Genomic DNA, 21,574 nt, shown 5'->3' with positions numbered 1-21,574 from the left:
ACCATGATTGGGACAAACTGACTTATGGGACTTTCTTTGGTTCTCCCTGTTCGGGTGAGGGTGAGCTTATTTTCATTTTTAAAAGAGATATTTGCATTATGTTACTATGAAACAAGCTTATTTGTAACTTCCTCAAGAAATTCCACTCTGGATTGCAATTGCCCATCTCCCTCTGAGCTTCAAATAAAACAAAACAGAAGAGCAATAAGTTCCAAAAGGATGTTGGTGGAGACCTTTTATAGATGAAACTGACTTGTAGAAGCCACCTGGCCAAACTTATGCACAGCTGGAGAAAATAGACTGCGACGCTAGGTCCAGCTGTAAAATATCTCAGGTACCCAATTAGTTCCAGTTATTCTGCATCTGTGGATTTAAAATGATCATCATCCACAGTAGAATAGATGTGCCCCTCATTTCTCAGAAAATCCACAGCTTGCTTGATTGAGGATATAGACATGCGTTTGAGCTGGTTCTTGAGATCCTGAAAGGTCAATCCTTCAGGTCTTGGGCAAGACTTAATCAAATTCAACACCTGGTTTTGGGCCACAGTGAGGCCATTTGCTGGCATGAAGATATTCCCACCAAAATACCCTGCTTCACTCTTCCCTGGATTGCTGATAGGTGCTCTCCCTGCTGAGGGCTGGCTGTTCGCTTTGCTTAGTATTATGTGTGCATCCATCACTTCCAGAATATGTGTGGTGAACTAATTCATATCCTCCAGGAGCATGATTTGTAAAGGCTACCAGGCTCTTTTTGTTCTGAAAAGATCTCAGGTGGCCTGCCACTTTCACATATGTTTCTGGAGGAACTAAAGTGTTTTCACTGCTGGTGTCATCTGTGACAACCCACTGGCGAACATCCACGGGTGCAGCTGTCATGTCATCTATTTTGTAAACAATGTTGGTTGAAGCCTTCTCTGCATGTCTGATGATCCCCACAAGAGTGACTTGTGAAATCTCAGCATTGCCAATTTTGAACACATCATCAACCAAAGTGGCAGAAAGCAGCTGAGATATAGTGTGGGGTTCAATGTGCTGTGATCTGGCTCTTGATTTCTTTTCTGCCTAAGAAGGTGCCCGCGATCCAAAGCCTCCCGGGGACTGCGTGTATTCACCGGCTCCCCTATGAGTTGCTGCTATAGCTTTCAAATCTACTGTTCCACATCTAGATTGTGATTCTCTGGGGAAGAGGCCGAGAAGGTTAGGGTCTGGGGAAGTTGTAGAACACTTCAGAACCCTGAGGCTGCCGTACCACTCTAGCTGTTTTTCTGTCCTTTAGTGATTCTTAAGCTGGAATTGAGGTTACACAATATTCACAAGTCACATGCACCTTCTAAGGTTGAAGCTTCTCTTCATTTAGTTTCTTTCCTCAGACGTAGATTTCAACAACCCATGAACTTTGAACTCTCTATGTAAAATCACTTGAAACCAAATTAAAATCATTAAAAAGATATCAATGATTAAAATTAGAGCAGACAGCTTATCATTTTAATACCTTCATACAATTATTTTCTTTGTGTATCACTTCCTGTATTATTTATATATTTAAAATAATTATACTTTTTATGTCCTGCTTTCATTCTCTTACATAAAAATATTTTCTTATTTTAAAAATAACATTGTATCATATGCCTATGTACCACATATTATTTAACCATTGTCCTACTGTAAAACATTTGGGTAGCTTCTAATTATTGCTCTTTTAATTAAAATGCTGCCATGGAAATATTCATATTGCTCCTTTAATTAAAATGCTGCCATGGAAATCTTCATATAACCTGTTTTCCACATATTAATTTCCCAGAATAGACCTCAGAAAGGAGATTACAGGTTCCAAAGCTGTAAAGCCAGAAGGTCTATATGTGAATTTTACTTTCGGTATTTGTAAGCCACATATAATGGGACAAGATAGTTAACCAGTGAATCTCTGCATCTTTATTTATATAACAGAGAAAATAGTACTTCTTTTAGGTTTGTGAATGATTTTTAGAGAGCTCCTCTGCTGTTCAACTGCTTGAGCCATCGTTTCTTGATATTTTAATATTTCTGATTTTTATTATTTGTAAGTATATTTTTTTAAATCCTTCATATTGTTTGGTTTTCTGATTTTGTCTCTCAAATATTATTTTTATTTAAAATTATAATGTACATAATATTATTGGTGGCAGACAGTAAGTATGAATTCTGACTCATATAATACCTGTAGGAGAGTATAGAGACAAACCTAAATAAAGAGAATGGCTTTTTTTTTTTTTTTGAGACAGAGTCTCACTCTATTGCCCAGGCTGTAATGTAATGGCACAGCTCACTGCAACCTCCAGCTCCTGGGTTCAAGCGATTCTCCTGCTTCAGCCTCCCAAGTAGCTGGGACTACAGGTGCCCGCCACCACGCCTGGCTAATTTTTGTATTTTTAGTAGAGACGAGGTTTCACCATGTTGGCCAGGCTGGTCTTAAACTCCTGACTTCAAATGATCCGCTTGCCTTGGCTTCCCAAAGCGCTGGACAGGCATGAGCCACCATGTCTGACCAAGGATGGTTCTTCTTAGTAGACACTCCATTTTTCCAAAGCTGATTCTCCAAGATAATGATTATTTTAACTGTGCAGATAGTATATTTGATCTTCTGCTGTGACGATTCCACGATATTCATGCCACACACAATGCAGTTTCCTTACATGAAGTTATAAAATCTAAAACTCATGAGTTCTGCCATATGCAGCTGTTGATTACTGGGTGAGTTGTGAACTTTCTCCTACTTTTACATTTTCATTCAGTCATATAAAACCATTGAGTAGTTCTTCCTAATATTTGGTCTTCGCTTATCCGATTTTTCACACTTTTTAAAATATTTTTTTGGAGCCATTTTAGAGTCACAGCAAAATTGAAAGGAAGGTACAGAGATCTCCCATATCTCCCTGCCCACTACACATGCGCAGCCTCCCATGTTATCAAAATCCTTCACCAGAATAGTACATTTGCTATAATGGATGAATGTACAACAACACATCATTTTATCAACTTTTTTTTTTTACTTGTTTTAAAAAAAATTTCTAATTTTTAGTTTTCCATTTTTTTTTATTTCAACAGGTTTTTGGGGAACCAGTGCTGGTTGATTATATAGATAGGTTCATTCTATTTATTTTATTTTATTGTTATTATACTTAAAGTTTTAGGGTACATGTGCACAATGTGCAGGTTTGTTACATATGTATACATGTGCCATGTTGTTTTGCTGCACCCATTAACTCGTCATTTACATTAGGTATATCTCCTAATGCTGTCCCTCCCTGCTCCCCCCACCCCATAACAGTCCCCGGAGTGTGATGTTCCACTTCCTGTGTCCATGTGTTCTCATTGTTCAGTTCCCACCTATAAGTGAGAACATGCGGTGTTTGGTTTTTTGTCCTTGTGATAGTTTACGGAGAATGATGATTTCCAGTTTCATCCGTGTCCCTACAAAGGACATGAACTCATCATTTTTTACGGCTACATAGTATTCCATGGTGTATATGTGCCACATTTTCTTAATCCAGTCTATCGTTGTTGGACATTTGGGTTGGTTCCAAGTCTTTGCTATTGTGAATAGTGCTACAATAAACATACGTGTGCATGTGTCTTTATAGCAGCATGATTTATAGTCCTTTGGGTATATACCCAGTAATGGGATGGCTGGGTCAAATGGTATTTCTAGTTCTAGATCCCTGAGGAATCGCCACACTGACTTCCACAATGGTTGAACCAGTTTATAGTCCCACCAACAGTGTAAAAGTGTTCCTATTTCTCCACATCCTCTCCAGCACCTGTTGTTTCCTGACTTTTTAATGATGGCCATTCTAACTGGTGTGAGATGGTATCTCATCGTGGTTTTTGATTTGCATTTCTCTGATGGCCAGTGATGATGAGCATTTTTTCATGTGTTTTTTGGCTGCATAAATGTCTTCTTTTGAGAAGTGTCTGTTCATGTCCTTTGCCCACTTTTTGATGGGGTTGTTTTTTTCTTGTAAATTTGTTTGAGTTCATTGTAGATTCTGGATATTAACCCTTTGTCAGATGAGTAGGTTGCAAAAATTTTCTCTCATTCTGTAGGTTGCCTGTTCACTCTGATGGTAGTTTCTTTTGCTGTGCAGAAGCTCTTTAGTTTAATGAGATCCCATTTGTCAATTTTGGCTTTTGTTGCCATTGCTTTTGGTGTTTTAGACATGAAGTCCTTGGCCACGCTTATGTCCTGAATGGTATTGCCTAGGTTTTCTTCTAGGGTTTTTATGGTTTTAGGTCTAACATGTAAGTCTTTAATCCATCTTGAATTAATTTTTGTATAAGGTGTAAGGAAGGGATCCAGTTTCAGCTTTCTACATATGGCTAGCCGTTTTCCCAGCACCATTTATTAAATAGGGAATCCTTTCCCCATTGCTTGTTTCTGTCAGGTTTGTCAAAGATCAGATAGTTGTAGATATGCGGCCTTATTTCTGAGGGCTCTGTTCTGTTCCATTGATCTGTGTCTCTGTTGTGGTACCAGTACCATGCTGTTTTGGTTACTGTAGCCTTGTAGTATAGTTTGAAGTCAGGTAGGGTGATGCCTCCAGCTTTGTTCTTTTGGCTTAGGATTGACTTGGCGATGCGGGCTCTTTTTTGGTTTCATATGAACATTAAAGTAGTTTTTTCCAATTCTGTGAACCCCCAGGTCGGAAACGGAGCAGGTCAAAACTCCCGTGCTGATCAGATAGGTTCTTTAGTGGTGATTTCTGAGATTTTGGTGCACCTATCACCCAAGCAGTGTACACTGTTCCCAATGCGAGAACTTTTATCCCTTGCCACCACCTACCATTCCCCCTGAATCCCCAAAGTCTAATGTATCATTCTTATAACTTTGTGTCCTCATTGCTTAGTTCGTATATGAGTGAGAACATACAATGTTTGGTTTTCCATTCCTGAGTTACTTCACTTAGAATAATAGTCTCCATTTCCACCCAGGTTGCTGTGAAGTCATTATTTCATTCTTTTTTTTATATGATTGAGCAGGATTCCATGGTGTATATACCACATTTTCTTTATCCGCTCATTGATTGATGGACATTTGGGCTGGTTCCATATTTTTGCAATCTCAAATTGTGCTGCTATAAACGTATTTGCAAGTATCTTTTTAGTACAATGACTTCTTTTCCTCTGGGTAGATACCTAGCAGTGGGATAGCTGGATCAAATGGTAGATCTACTTATAGTCCTTTAAGGAATCTCCACACTGTTTTCCATACTGGTTGTACTAGTTTACATTCCCACCAACCATGTAAAAGTGTAACTTTTTCACCACATCCATGCCAACATCTATTATTTTTTGATTTTTTCATTATAGTCATTGTTGCAGGAGAGAGGTGGTATCTTATTGTGGTTTTGATTTGTATTTCCCTGATCATTAGTGATGTTGAGCATTTTTCCATATGTTTGTTGGCAGTTTGCATATCTTCTTTTGAGAATTGTTTATTCATGTTCTTTGCCCACTTATTGATGGGATCGTTTATTTTTTTCTTGCTGACTTGAGTTCTTTGTAGATTCTGGTATTAGTCCTTTCTTGGATATATAGACTGTGAAGATTCTCTCCCACTCTGTGGGTTGTCTGTTAACTCTGCTGATTATTTCTATTGCTGTGCAGAAGCTTTTTAGCTTAATTAAGTCCCATCTATTTATCTTTGTTTTTGTTGCATTTGCTTTTGGTTTCTTGGTCATGAAGTATTTGCCTAAGCTAATGTCTAGAAGGGTTTTTCTGATGTGATAGTCTAGAATCTTTATGGTTTCAGGTCTTAGATTTAAGTCTTTGATCCATCTTGAGTTGATTTTTCTATAAGGTGAGAGATGAGGATCCAGTTTCATTTTCAACATGTGGCTAGCCAATTATCCCAGCACCATTTGTTGAAATGGGTGTCCTTTCCCACTTTATGTTATTGTTTGATTTCTCAAAGATCAGTTGGCTGTAAGTATTTGGCTTTATTTCTGGGTTCTCTATTCTGTTCCAATGGGCTATGTGCCTATTTTTATATCAGTACCATGCTGTTTTGGTGACGATGGCCTTATAGAATAGTTTGAAGTCAGGCAAATGTGATGCCTCCAGATTTGTTCTTGTTGCTTAGTCTTGCTTTGGCTACATGGGCTCTTTTTCGGTTCCACGTGGATTTTAGGTGTTTATTTTTTTTTCTAATTCGGTGAAGAATGATGGTGGTATTTTGATGGAAATTGCGTTGAATTGCTAGATTGCTTTTGGCAGTATGGTCATTTTGACAATATTGATTCTACCCATCCATGAGCATGATGTGTTTCAATTTGTGTTGTCTATGATTTCTTTCAGCAGTGTTTTATAGTAGAGGTCTTCCACATCCTTGGTTAGGTATATTCCTAAGTATTTTATTTTTATTTTTTTCAGCTATTGTAAAAGGGGTTGAGTTCTTAATGTGATTCTCAGCTTTGTTGCTGTTGGCATATAGCAGAGCTACTGACTTTTGTATATTAATTTTGTATCCTGAAACTTTGATGAATTCATTTATCAGTTCTAGGAGCTTTTTGGATGAGTCTTTAGTATCTTCAGGTATACAATCATATCATCAGCAAACAGTGACAGTTTGACTTCCTCCTTACCAATTTGGATGCCCTTTCTTTCTTTCTGTTGTCTGATTGCTCTGGGTAGGACTTCCAGTACTATGCTGAATAGAAGTGGTGAGAGTGGGCATCCTTGCCTTGTTCCAGTTCTCAGGGGAAATGGTTTCGAGTTTCCCTCATTTATAATATTGGCTGCGGGTTTGTCATAGACGGGTTTTATTACCTTAAAGTATGTCCCTTGTATGCCAATTTTGTTGAGGATTTTAATCATAAAGAGATGCTGGATATTGTCAAATAGATACATTTCTGTGTCTATTGAGATGATCATGTGATTTTTAATTCTGCTTATGTGGTATATCACATTTACTGACTTATGTGTTAAACCATTCCTGCATCCCTTGTACGAAACCCACTTGATCATGGTGGATTATCTTTTTGACATAAGGATTTTTGCACCTATGATGATCAGGGATATTGATCTGTAGTTTTCTATTTTTGTTATGTCATTTACTGGTTTTGGTATTAGGGTGATACTGGCTTCATTGAAGGATTTAGGGAGGATTCCCTCTTTATCTTTTTGAATAGTGTCAGTAGGATTGGTACCAATTCTTCTTTGAATGTCTGATAGAATTCAGCTGTGAATCCATGTGATCCTGGATTTTGTTGGCAATTTTAAAATAACCATTTTAATCTCGCTGTTTGTTATTGGTCTGTTCAGACGTTCTATATTTCTTGGTTTAATCTAGGAGGGTTGTATATTTCCAGGAATTTATCCCTCTCCTCTAGATTTTCTAGTTTATGCATGTAAAGGTGTTCATCATAGCCTTGAATGGTCTTTTGTATTTCTGTGGTATCAGTTGTAATATCTCCTGTTTTGTTTCTAATTGAGCTTATTTGGATATTCTCTCTTCTTTTCTTGTTTAATCATGCTAATGGTCTATCGATTTTACTTATATTTTCAAAGAACCAGCATTTTGTTCCATTTATCTTTTGTATTTTTCTTTTTTGTTTCAATTTTATTTAGTTCTCCTCTTTGTTATTTCTTTTCTTCTGCTGGATGTGGGTTTGGATTGTTTTTGTTTCTTCAGTTCTCTGAGGTGTGACCTAAGATTGTCTATTTGTGCTCTTTCACTTTTTAATCTAGTCATTTATTACTATGAACTTTCTTCTTATCTCTTAGCTTTTTCTGTATCTCAGAAGTTTTGATAGATTGTGTCACCACTATCGTTTAGTTCAAAGAATTTTTAAATTTCCATCTTGATTTAGTTGTTGAGCCAGCAATCATTCAGGAGCAGGTTTTTTGATTTCCATGTATTTGCATGGTTTTGAGGATTCCTTTTTGAATTGATCTCCAATTTTATTCCGCTGTGGTCTGAGAGACTACTTGATATAATTTTGATTTTCTTAAATTTACTGAGACTTGTTTTGTGGCCTATCATATGGTCTATCTTGGAGGATGTTCTATGTGCTGATGAACAGAATGTACATTCTGCAGTTGTTGGGTAGAATGCTCTGTAGATAACCTGTTAGGTCCATTTGTTCTAGGTTATAGTTTAAGTCCATTGTTTCTTTGTTGACTTTCTGTCTTGATGACCTATCTAGTGCTGTCAGTGGAGTATTAAAGTCTCCCACTATTACTGTGTTGTCATGTATCTCATTCCTTAGGTCTAGTATTAATTGTTTTATAAACTTGGAAGCTCCAATGTTAGGTGCATATATATTTAGAATTGTGATATTTTCCTGTTGGACTAGTCCTTTTATCATTATATAATATCTCTTTTTGTCTTTTTAAACTGCTATTGCTTTAAAGTTTGTTTTGTCTGATACAAGAATATCTATTCCTGCTCACTTTTGATATCCATTTGCATTGAATATCTTTTTCCACCTTTTTACCTTAAGTTTATATGAGTCCTCATGTGTTAGGCAAGTCTCCTGAAGACAGCAGAAACTTGGTGAATTTTTATCTATTCTGCCGTTCTGTATATTTTAAGTGGAGCATTTAGGCTATTTACATTCAATGTTAGTATTGAGATATGAGGTATTTTTCTATTCATCATGCTATTTGTTGTCTCAATACCTTGTTTTTTGTTTCCATTGTGTTATTGTTTTACAGGTCCTGTAAGATTTATGCTTTCAGGAGGTTCTATTATGGTGTGTTTTGAAAATTTGTTTCGAGATTTAGAGCTCATTTTAGCAGTTCTTGTAGTGCTTGCTTGGTAGTGGTGAATTCTCTCAGCATTTCTTTGTCTGGAAAAGACTGTATCTTTCCTTTGTTTATGAAGCTTAGTTTCACTGGATATGAAATTCTTGGGGGATAATTGCTTTGTTTAAGGAGGCTAAAAATAGGACTCCAATTCATTCTAGCTTGTAAGTTTTCTGCTGATAAATTTGCTGTTGCTCTGATAGGTTTTCCTTTATAGGTTACCTGATGCTTTTGCCTCACAGCTCTTAAAATTCTTTCCTTCCTCTTGACTTTAGATAACACGATGACTGTGCCTAGGTGATGTTCTTTTTGTGATGAATTTCCCAGGTGTTCTTTGAGTTTCTTGTATTTGGATGTCTAGAGTTCTAGGAATGCTGGGGAAGTTATCTTTGATTATTCCCTCAAATACGTTTTCAAAACTTTCAGATTTCTTCTTCAGGAACACCAAGTATTCTTAGGTTTAGCCATTTAACATAGTCCCAAACTTCTTGAAGGCTTTATTCTTTTTAAAAATTCTTTTCTATTTGTCTTTGATGGATTGAGTTCATTCAAAAGTCTTGTCTTCGAGTTCTGAAGTTCTTTCCTCTGCTTTTGGATTCTATTGCTGAGAACTTCCAGTGCATTTTGCATTTTTCTAAGTGTGTCCTTGATTTCCAGAAGTTGTGATTTTTTTTACTTATGCTGTATATTTCACTAAGAATTTCCCCTTCACATTCCGTATCATGTTTTTGAATACTTTAAGTTGGACTTCACCTTTCTCTGGTGCCTCCTTTATTATCTTAGTAATCGGCCTTCTACATTCTTTTTCTGGCAATTCAGATTTCATCTTGGTTTGGATCCATTGTTGGTGAGCTGGTATGATCTTTTGGGGGTGTTAAAGAACCTTGTTTTGTCATATTACCAGAATTGTTTTTTCTGGGTCCTTCTTATTTGGGTAGACTATGTTAGAGGGAAGAGCTGGGATTAAAGGGTTGCTATTCAGATTCTTTTGTCCTATGAGGTGCTCCTTTGATGTGGTGTTCTCTTCCTTTCCCTAGCAATAGAGGTTCCTGAGAACTGAACTGTAGTCATTATTTTTGCTCTTCTGGGTCCAGCCACCTGGCAGGCTACTGGCATTCTGGCTGGTATTGGAGGCTGTCTGCAAAGAGTCCTGTGATGTGATTCATCTTCAGATCTTGCAGCCTGGATTTCAGCACCTGCTCTGCTGGAGTTAGTGGGGCAGTGAAATGGACTCTGTGAAGGTCCTTGGTTGTGTTTTTGTTTAGTGTGCTGTTTTTGGGTTGGTTGGCCTCCAGCCAAGTCGTGGCACTTTCAAGAGCACATCAGCTGCAATCCTATAGGGAGGATGCAAACTTGCCCTAAGGACAACTGTTTAAGTATTCAGGTTTCTCAGGCAGTGGCCAGGGCCTTAGAGTTTTCAAGAAATTAAGACCTTTGTCTTTGGCTACCAGGGTGGGTAGAAAAAGGCCACCAGTTAGGGGCAGGGATAGCCATTTCTGAGCTCAGCCTCTCTTCAGATGGGGCTTGATGTGGCTGCTGTGGAGAATGGGGGTGTGGTTCCCAGTCCAGTGGAGTTATATTCCCAAGGGGATTATTATAGCTGCCTCTGCTGAGTCATACAGGTCACCAGGGAAGTAGGGAAAAGCCAGCAGTAACAAGCCTCAACCTACTCTTACAGAGCCTGCAGTCCTAAAGGCTGGTCTCACTCCCACCATGCCCCCCTCCAACAGCATTGAGTATATTTCCAGGCAGCCAGTGACCAACACTTGTCCCAGACCGCGTGCCTTCTTATTAAAAAACCAAGCCAACTCAGTTTTTTAGCACCTCAGGGAGCTTTCAGAGGTGATCCAGTTCCTTCAAAGGGACTGTGGATTCTCTTGGCTTTCCCGATATGTTCCTTTGGTAGTTCTTGGAGCAAAAGTTCACCATGTGAGTCTTCACATGCTGCTCTGTCCATCTGAGCAGGAGCTGCAAGCTAGTCCTGCCACCTATCTGCCATCTTCAGGTTTTTCTTTTTTCTTTTTCTTTTTTGCAAGGTCTGATATGGTTTGGATTTATGTCCCCATCCAAATATCATGTCAAATTGTAATCCCCAATTTGGAGGTGAGGCTTAGTAGGAGTTGATCAGATCATGGGGACAGATTTCCCCCTTGCTGTTCTTTTGATAGTGAATAAGTTCTCAGGAGATATGGTTGCTTAAAAGTCTGTGGCACTTCCCACCTGTCTTTTCCTCCTTCTCTGGCTATGTAAGATGTGCCTGCTTCTCCTTTGCTTTCCTGCCATTATTATAAGTTTGCTGAGGCCAGCTCAGCCAGGCTTCCTTTACAGCTTGTTGAACTATGAGTCAATTAAACCTTTTTTCTTTATAAATTACCCAGTCTCAGGTAGTTCTTCATAGGATTGCAAGAAGGGACTAATACAAGGTCTCATTTTATTTGTCCTGTATTAGTCCTAGGCTGGAGTGCAGTGGCATGATCTGAGCTTACTGCAGCCTGGATCTCCTAGGCTGAAGTGATCCTCCCACCTCAGCCTCTCTAGTAGGTAGGACTACAGGTGTGCGCCACCACACCCAGCTAATTTTTAATTTTTTTTGGTAGAGACATGATCTGGCTATGTTGCCTAGGCTGGTCCAGGACTCCTGGACTTAAACGGTCCTACTGCCTTGGCAACCCAAAGTGTTGGGATTGCAGGTGTGAGCTATCATGCCTGGCCTGCTTGTTAGGTTTTAAAAATACAACTCTTAGCACTTGTATTCAGTTATTTCTATATCTTTAATTGTACTTAGTGATCACTGCGAACTCAATGTTGTGCTCCCTGCATTTAATAGACACCACTCTATTTTCTGCTTTTATTAAATGTAGAAGAAAAATCTTTTTGATTATTGCATCTTTGAGAGTAATTTTGTCTTTCTACTAATTGGTTTTATTAATAATCAAATTTTGTCTTTCTGTTAATCAGTTTTATTTTTTAATCAAAATGCATATTGAAATTTGATATTTTACCAGGTCTTGAGTTCTAAAAACTTGTTAATTCAACTATCCATTCGAAGATATTTTTTGAATCTGTATTATTTATCAAACACTGTGCCTAGGGCCAACTGAGAATCAATGGTGAGTCAAAATAGATGAAGTCCCTGCCCTCTTGGAGTTACAGTCTACTAAGGATACTGTTTATTGAATAAATGATCACACACACAAATGTAAAACTCGGGTTTTGACCAGAGGTTTATGGGAAGCTATATATTGATACAGATCTAACTTGAGGGATAGGACTCAGTGGGCAGGGGCTGGTCAGGGAAGTCTTCACTGAGGCAGAGATAGTTACATTGAAGGCTGAGAGATGATTAGGAGTTCAGCAGGCAAACGGAGAGGGAAGGCAGAGGCATCCTGTGTGCAGTCTGGAAGGAGGGGGATGTGTGGCTGAAGAAAGTACAGTTAGGCAGATATGGAGGGTGATCCATGTGTGGTGCACTTGATGCTAGAGTCATAGATGGAGCCAGATCTTGTAGTTGGCCATGGTAAGGAGCTAGGATTAGTAAAAACCAAAAATGTCCTATGTGCAAGTGTAACACATGGAATGCTTTTAAGCAGGATGAGGCTGGGAGTGTGCATGTGGCACAATTAGGTTTGTGTTTTGAAAAGATACACACAGCAGTATCAAGTTAGTTTTTGTTTTAAACTACATAAATTAGATCCTCCTTTTGTTAAAAAGGCTTCCTTTTGCACTTAGAATAAATTCCAAACTTCTCACCATGGCTTGCAAGGCTCTACCTGATATAGTCTCTATACTTCTGCATCTCACTTTGTCCACTGCCTTCTAGCAAAATGGGCCTCAAACATTCAATCACATTCTTAATTTAGAGTTTTTGAGCTTTTGGTGCCCAGTGACTGAAAGTTCTTTTCACAGTTCTCCAAATGGCTATCTCCTTCTTTTCAGATAGGTTTCAGCTTAACCAAGAAGCCTCCTTGGCCACTTCTTTAAAGAAACCACCCCTCCCTTAGTCACTCTCTCTCACATCATTTTAATTTTTAATATAATTATTATTACAACTGTCACATGTGAAATTATCCTAATTTATTCATGATTGCTTTATAGTAGCAGATGGAGGCACTCAATAATTTGTCTTACTGAATAAACAGTTGAAATATGAAGGGCAGATTGGAAACGGGTTAGTGTGGATACATCAAGAGCTTTTAGGAGATGTTGCTGGAGTCTTGGTCAGAAACGAGTGTAGCTTAAACTAGGGCTGTGGCGGTGGATATAGGGATGTGTATGGACCAAGAAGTATTTAGAAGATAAAATCAACAGTCTTTGGTGATGGATTAGTTATGGGAGTGACAAAGATGGGGCTGTTAAGATTTTAATATTTCTTGAAACATTGGAATTTCTCTATCTTAAATGTTGGAATTTTTTCCTTGTTGCTTTGTTTTTGGAGCTTTGTTCACTTTTTTTTTTTTGTTATTCCTTTTGTTCCGTATATTCTATCTTCTTTGCAGATACCTATTATGTATGAAACAATTCTATTCTGTCTTTCATGTCTACCATTTTCTGTAACATATTAAAAATAAAATTTTCTTATTGATTTACTTTGCATTCTACAATTATTTCTCAAGTTTGTACTCTGAAGCATTGGTTTAAATAGTTAACGGTATCAAGTTTACATCTTATTGCTTCCAATGAATATTTTAGTTACTTTGATTTTATTGTATTTTCTTCCTATTCTGAATTGCTCTTTAAATATAAAAGATATATATTGTTTATCTCATTGAGGTTAGAACTATATATTTAAAATTTTTTCTTCTGATTTACAAGAAAATCTTTTCCGGGAAAAGGAATTCATACTATAAAGCTAACCATTTGTTTCCCTCTTTCAAAGGTTTTTCTTCAGTCTAATCACCTTTGTATCTTATCTGACTGATCTTCAACTGTACTAAAAATGAGTTTAAGGATTATTTGAATGGTGGGCCATCCATTTCTAGACTTTATCTCCCAGACCAGTAGTCTATGCTGTGCAGGGAGATGCCAGATTATTGGTTGTTGGTATAAGCCTCTACTCATATTTTCCAACAACCTAAAGAAATCTATCCAGGTTTGGGCTGAAAAGCAGAGCTTCACATGTATGAGCGAAGCTGTTTTGTTGAAGAAAAGATAAAGGGCCAGAGGCTATTTCATTGCTTGCTTGAACCTAGAAAATGGGATTTTGAGGCTGGGTCACTGCACAAAGATGAAAGGAAAGAAAAACCTAGAAAACACTCTGATAACTTTGTTTTATACCACTCACTGTGATTGCAGTAAGGACTGTCTTTTCTGATGGTTTCATGGGTACTTTAAGGGGGAATTATGGAAAGTTGGTTTTACATGCTTTCGTTCAATTTACTGTCATTTCTAACCCAAAAATTGCAACTAATTTAAATTGAGGGTTAGAGGACAGATATTTCACTGATAGCATAGTTTCACTACTAATGCCTTACCTTAAGATATATTTTGGAATATCACGACCTTTTTCCTGATAGTGGTTAAATTGCTTTTTACATTCTTCCTTTCTTATACAGCGTCTAAGATCAGGCATGTCCTTCTACTAAGAGTTTCAAAATCCTGTATATGGGGAGCACATTTTCCATGAAAGTTGAATTTGTTTTAATTGGCAAAGTCCCTGCTTGCATCAGTTTAGATCATCTCCAGTTTCCCAATCTCTTGAATTTAGTACTAGGTATAGTTATTAAATTGGCTATTCACAATCAATACTTAGAGATATGCTGGCAGTTAGTATTATTAAATTGCATGCATATTAGTTACTTTGTGCCCAGAGGAAATTTTACCATAAAGGATGCAATTTAATGAATTACATAAAATAAATACATGATGCTTAGTTAAACTTTTGAATATTTATGAGGCAGTTCAACAGTGATTAGATGATATGAGGTGAGAAAGTTTAAAATGCAGAAGAAACATAATAATGGATATTACTTACTGAATAAATTTGTATTTATTTTTCCTAGAAGCTGTCATTGCTGCATAAAGAAAATATACTGAAGAGGATTAGTTATAAATATAATTAAATATTTTCCTAACACATGTAGTTTAGTGTGTGTCTTTTACAAATATTAGTTGCCTTCTTCACATTCTTTATTCAAATATTTTGAAAGAATATTGAATAGAAAAAATTCTAAGAGCATTTAATTATAACTGATGTACTTGAATGTTTTGTGAGATGACCTGTAAATTGAGAAAAGAAGTTTTATTTGAGGAACGCAAGTCCTTTTGATTATTATAGCCAGAGAAACATTAAAATGAGACTGCAACCATGCCCCACTTCCCGTTTGAGCAATGTATTCATCTTTTGAAACTGCTTGCTATTGCGACAAGTAGCTACTAATTAACTAATAACGCCACATGATACACTATAACCCCATAGCTTCACAATATATAGCCATTAGTGAATCAATGCTATTTCTGTAAATAAATGAGAATTCCTGAGAAAGGACTTTGTATCAGCCCACTCCCTTCCCACTGCTGCCCTTTTTTTTTTGCCTTTAAAAATCTATTTTTTACTGCTACTAATCAGAGTGTATATTCAGGGCAACTTGAATCTATGCTCCTGGGTTGCAGTCCTCGAACTTGGCCCAAATAAACACTTTATCTATGTTTGTTTTCCTAAGCTTCTTCCCTTTAGGTTGACATATTACAATATTGTTTAATATATCTTAATTTAATGAAAGAACAAAAGTTTTGATCTGAAATACTTTCAGGTAGAAGAATTATGTCAGGTTTTTACATATGTATCCATGTCCATGTTGGTTTGCTGCAATTAATCATCATTACATTAGGTCTACTCTACTCTGTCCTCAGAGTCCCTGGAGTGTGATGTTCCCCTTCCTGTGTCCATGAGTTCTCATTGTTCAATTCCCACCTATGAGTGAGAACATGCGGTGTTTGGTTTTTTGTCCTTGTGATAGTTTACTAAGAATGATGGTTTCCAGTTTCATCCATGTCCCTACAAAGGACATGAACTCATCATTTTTTATGGCTGCATAGTATTCCATGGTGTATATGGGCCACATTTTCTTAATCCAGTCTATCGTTGTTGGACATTTGGGTTGGTTCCAAGTCTTTGCTATTGTGAATAGTGCCACAATAAACATACGTGTGCATGTGTCTTTATAGCAGCATGATTTATAGTCCTTTGGGTATATACCCAGTAATGGGATGGCTGAGTCAAATGGTATTTCTAGTTCGAGATCCCTGAGGAATCGCCACACTGACTTCCACAATGGTTGAACTAGTTTACAGTCCCACCAACAGTGTAAAAGTGTTCCTATTTCTCCACATCCTCTCCAGCACCTGTTGTTTCCTGACTTTTTAATGATGGCCATTCTAACTGGTGTGAGATGGTATCTCACTGTGGTTTTGATTTGCATTTCTCTGATGGTCAGTGATGATGAGCATTTTTTCATGTGTTTTTTGGCTGCATAAATGTCTCTTTTGAGAAGTGTCTGTTCATGTCCTTTGCCCACTTTTGATGGGGTTGTTTGTTTTTTTCTTGTAAATTTGTTGGAGTTCATTGTAGATTCTGGATATTAGCCCTTTGTCAGATGAGTAGGTTGCAAAAATTTTCTCCCATTCTGTAGGTCACCTGTTCACTGTGATGGTAGTTTCTTTTGCTGTGCAGAAGCTCTTTAGTTTAATGAGATCCCATTTGTCAATTTTGGCTTTTGTTGCCATTGCTTTTGGTGTTTTAGACATGAAGTCCTTGCCCATGCCTGTGTCCTGAATGGTATTGCCTAGGTTTTCTTCTAGGGTTTTTATGGTTTTAGGTCTAACATGTAAGTCTTTAATCCATCTTGAATTAATTTTTGTATAAGGTGTAAGGAAGGGATCCAGTTTCAGCTTTCTACATATGGCTAGCCAGTTTTCCCAGCACCATTTATTAAATAGGGAATCCTTTCCCCATTTCTTGTTTTTGTCAGGTTTGTCAGAGATCAGATAGTTGTAGATATGTGGCATTATTTCTGAGGGCTCTGTTCTGTTCCATTGATCTATGTCTCTGTTGTGGTACCAGTACCATGCTGTTTTGATTACTGTAGCCTTGTAGTATAGTTTGAAGTCAGGTGGCATGATGCCTCCAGCTTTGTTCTTTTGGTTTAGGATTGACTTGGTGATGCAGGCTCTTTTTTGGTTCCATATGAACATTAAAGTAGTCTTTTCCAATTCTGTGAAGAAAGTCACTTTTGAGATTTTTAATGAGATATGTTCTGTGAAACAATCTAATGGCTGACAGTTGCTTCAAAATAATATAGGAGATTGACTAAGTGGCATTATACACAAAACAGATCATTCATAATAGATGAAGGTAAGTATTAAGTTTATAGAAATTCACTATGTTCTTCTGTATATTATATTTCAGATATTTTTTTTAAAATTTCATAACACAAAGTTAAAGAAATCTAAATTAAATACAGGATAAGTTAAAATGGCACCAAATAGTAAAATAGAGAAAAATCTAAGAAAAGACCTTCAAGACCTGTATATTGACAAAGCTCAAAGAAGGCTTAAAAAAAGTGAAATATACCATGATTATGAATTAGGAGACTCCATATTGTAAAATAGATAATCTTCTGAAATTGCTTTATATAGTGTTATTCATAACAGACCCAACTGGAAACAACCTTAATGTATGTCAATGGCAGAATGATAAATTACTTGTGGGGTACTCATACGATGTAATTTAGAAGACAGCATTACCGGGACGGGCGCGGTGGCTGATGCCTGTAATCCCAGCGCTTTGGGAGGCCAAGACGGGCCGATTATGAGGTCAGGAGATTGAGACCATTCTAGCTAACATGGTGAAACCCTGTCTCTACTAAAAAAATACAAAAAATTAGCCAGGTGTGGTGGCGGGCGCCTGTAGTCCCAGCTACTCAGGAGGCTGAGGCAGGAGAATGGCGTGAACCCAGGAGGCGAGCTTGCAGTGAGCTGAGATTGCGCCACTGCACTCCAGCCTGGGCGACAGAACAAGACTCCATCTCAAAAAAAAAAAAAAAAAAAAAAAAAAAGACAGCATTACCTACAGTTGCATTGAACAATAGGGGTGACTCTTGCCAACATAGTGTTGAGTGAAAAATAACAAGACATAAAAAGCTCCAGATGATTTCAAAAACTGGTAAAAACCAAGTAGTGTTGTTAGAAGTCAGGATAGTGAAAGAGAAGGGAATATTGCCGGACTCATTTTACAAGCACAGCATCACCCTGATACGAAAGCCAGGCAAGGACACTAAAAAAAAAAGAAATCTATATGCCAATATCCTTGACTAATATACATGCAAAAACCTCAACAAATACTAGCAAGGCAAATTCAACAGCACATTTAAATAATCATTCATTATTATCAAGTGTGGGGATGTAAGGGTGGTTTAATATTTGCAAATCAATAAATGTAATACATCATCTCACTGGAATGAAAGACAAAAACCATATGATTATTTCAGTAAATGCAAAAAAGCATTTGACAAATTCAACATTTTTTCATGGTAAAAATTCTCAACAAATTAGGTGTAGAAGAAAAGTACCTCAACATAATAAAGGCCCTAAATAACAAACACACAGCTATCATCATTCTAAACAGGGAAAAACCAAAAGCTTTTCTTTGAGGTCTGGAAAAGACAAGGATGCCTACTCTTGCCACTTCTCTTGAACATAGTACTGGAAGTCCTAGCCAGAGCAAATACACAAGAGAAAGAAAAAGCTTTGGAATTGAAAAGGATGAAGTTAACTGTCCCTGTTTGCAGGTGACATAATCTAATATATAGAAAACTCTAATGACTTTGCCAAAAAATTCTTAGGAATGATAAGCAAATTCATGAAAATTACAAGATAAAAAAATCAACATACAAAATTTAGTAGTATTTTTATACACCAATAGTGAACTACCTGAAAAAGAAGTCAGGAAAACAATCCTATTTAAAATAGCTACAAAAAAAAAATACTTAGGAATAAGTTAAGCAAGAAGGTGAAGGATTTCTAGATTAAAAACTATAAAACATTGATTTAAAAAATCAAAGAAGACATAAATAAATGGAAAAAAATCCCATGTTCATGGACTGGAAAAATTAATGTTAAAATGTCCATAGTATCTAAAAGGACCTATAGAGTCATTGTACTATCAAAATTCTAATGACATTTTTTACAGAAACAGAAAACACAATCATAAAATTCATACTGAAACAAGAAGTCCCCAAATAGCCAAAGCAACCTTGAGCAAAAAGAATAAAAGTGGAGGTATCAAACTACCTGACTTCAAAATTTACTGCAAAGCTATAGTAACCAAAACAGCCTGCTATTGGTATAAAAACAGATACATAGATCAATGAAACAGAATAAAGCACTGGGAAATAAATCCACATATTTATGATCAATTGATTTTTGACAAAGGTGCCAAGAACACACAATGGGGAAAGGATAGTCTCTTTAATAAATGGTTCTGCAAAAACTGGATATCCACATGCAGAAGACTGAAATTAGATCTTCAGCTTCCACCATATAAAGAAATCAATGCAAACTGTATGAAAGATGTAAACATAAGATATAAAACTGTAAAACTACTAGAAGAAAATGTAGAGAAAAGCTCTATGACCTTGGTCTCGGCAATGAATTTTTGGATATGACCCCAAAAAACACAGGAAACAAAAGCAAAACCAAACAACAACAACAACAAAAACAAATGGGATTACATCAAACTAAAAAGTTTTTGCACAGCAAAAGTCACAATCAACAGAGTGAAAAAAAGTCCTACAGAATGGGCAAAAATATCTGCAAATTGTACATTTGATAAAGGATTAACATTCAAAATATATAGGCAACTCAAACTCAATAGCAAGATAACAAATTACCTGATTAAAAAATGGGCAAAGGACTTGAATGGACATTTCTCAAAAGTAGAGATACAAATGGCCAACAGGTATATGGAAAAATGCTCAATCTCACTAATCATCAGGGAAATGAAAAGAAAAACCACAATGAGACATCACCGCACGCACATTAGAATAACTTTTATCAAAAAGTCAAAAGATAATAAATAGAGAAAAGGGAACCCTTGCACTCCATTGATAGGAATGTAAATTGGTATGACCATTACAGAAAACAGTATGGAGGCTCCCCCCAAAATTAAAAATGGAACTACTATTAATCTGGCAATCTCACTACTTGGTATATATTTGAATAAAATGAAATCAGTATGTCAAAAAGACATCTGCACTCTCATGTTTATTGCAACACTATTCACAATAGCCTACATGTAGAATCATATCTTGTCCATCAACAGATGAACAGATAAAGAAAATGTGTTATATAGACACAGTGAAATTATATTCACCATTCAACTATAAAGAAGAAAGAAATCCTGCCATTTGCAACAACATGAATGAATCTGGAGACCATTATGTTAAGTGAAATAAGCCAGGCACAGAAAGACAAATACCACATGGTCTTACACATACGTAGACTCTAAGAAAGTTGATCTCATAAAAGTGGAGAGCAAAATGGTGTTTATCGGGGTTAGAATGATTGAAAGGGCTGGGACTAGGGAGCAGTTGGTCAAAGAATACAAAATTTCAGGTAAGATCAATAAGTTCAATATTGTGACTATATTTAATATATTGCATTCTCTAAAAATGCTGAGAGTGGATTTTCTCACCTAAAAATGATAACTATGTGCATTAATGCATATGCTAATTAGCTAGATTTAGTCATTGTGTGATGTATCTATACTTCAAAGCATGTACATGATAAATCCACATAATTTCATCTGTCAAAAAAAAAAAGGGGTCAGCTGGGCGCAGTGGCTCATGGCTGTAATCTCAGCACTTTCAGAGGCTGAGGCGGGTGGATCACCTGAGGTCAGGAGTTCAAGACCAGCCTGGGCAACATGGTGAAACCCCATCCCCACTAAAAATACAAAAATTACCTGGGCGCAGTGGCGTGTGCCTGTAATCCTAGCTACTTGGGAGGCTGAGGCAGGAGAATTGCTTGAGCCCAGGAGGCGGAGGTTGCCGTGAGCCGAGACTGCGCCATGGCACTCCAGCCAGGGCAACAGATCGAGACTCCACCTCAAAAAAAAACACAAAAACAAAAACAAAAAAACAGAAGTCAGGATAGTGTTTTTTGGGGGGTAAGAATTAGGATAATGACTATAGGAGACCCAAATTGGGTCTGTCGGGTTTAGTAATGTTCTGCTTCATGGACTGGATTATGGTTTGACAAGTATATTTACTTCATAGTAATTCATTCAGCTATTACTATACATTTATGATTTGTGCACTTGTCTGTATGCAGATTTAAAGAAAAAAGCCTTGCCCTTTGGAAAATAAAGTCTCAGCTATTTAGTAATTGGTATTTAGTCAATTAGCAATCAGAATTCTTATAATGCTAAATATATATTTTGTAAACCTTTTTCTTTTTGTGTTTAAACACTTTATACAATTACTTCATTTCCTAGTTTATTAAGCAAGCCCATGTCTGTATCTATCTGTGCAACACTCATAGATTTGGTACTCCTCTATCACAAGTGCGTTGTCAGGTGCTTAAGGTATAAACTCAGCCCTCAAGAGGAAGAAGATTTTTTCACAATTTAGAAACTTTTAAATGGGCTGTTCTCAGAAAATTTCAGCAAAAATGTTCAAGTATTTGTCAAATAAAATAATTTGTGCACTTTTCAGTGTGTAGATTTGTTAAAAAGCTTTGCCCTTTGGAAAATAAAGTCTCAGCACTTTAGTAATTGACAGTCAATTAGTAAT

General features: G+C 36.9%; 1 protein-coding gene and 1 pseudogene across 1 annotated transcript in view; both read right to left on the bottom strand.

The window, feature by feature from the left end:
- The window catches only part of CNTN5 (contactin 5), a 1,349,686-nt gene that overhangs the window by 15,572 nt on the left and 1,312,540 nt on the right, over nt 1-21,574 (bottom strand). The window lies entirely within an intron of this gene.
- On the bottom strand, nt 353-1,179 carry LOC116476848 (replication protein A 32 kDa subunit-like; annotated as a pseudogene).

The sequence above is a fragment of the Hylobates moloch genome, unplaced genomic scaffold (assembly GCF_009828535.3).
Source record: "Hylobates moloch isolate HMO894 unplaced genomic scaffold, HMol_V3 SCAFFOLD_11, whole genome shotgun sequence".
NCBI lineage: Eukaryota > Metazoa > Chordata > Mammalia > Primates > Hylobatidae > Hylobates > Hylobates moloch.
Note: the sequence above shows the minus strand (reverse complement) of the source record. Positions and strands in the feature narration are given on the sequence as shown.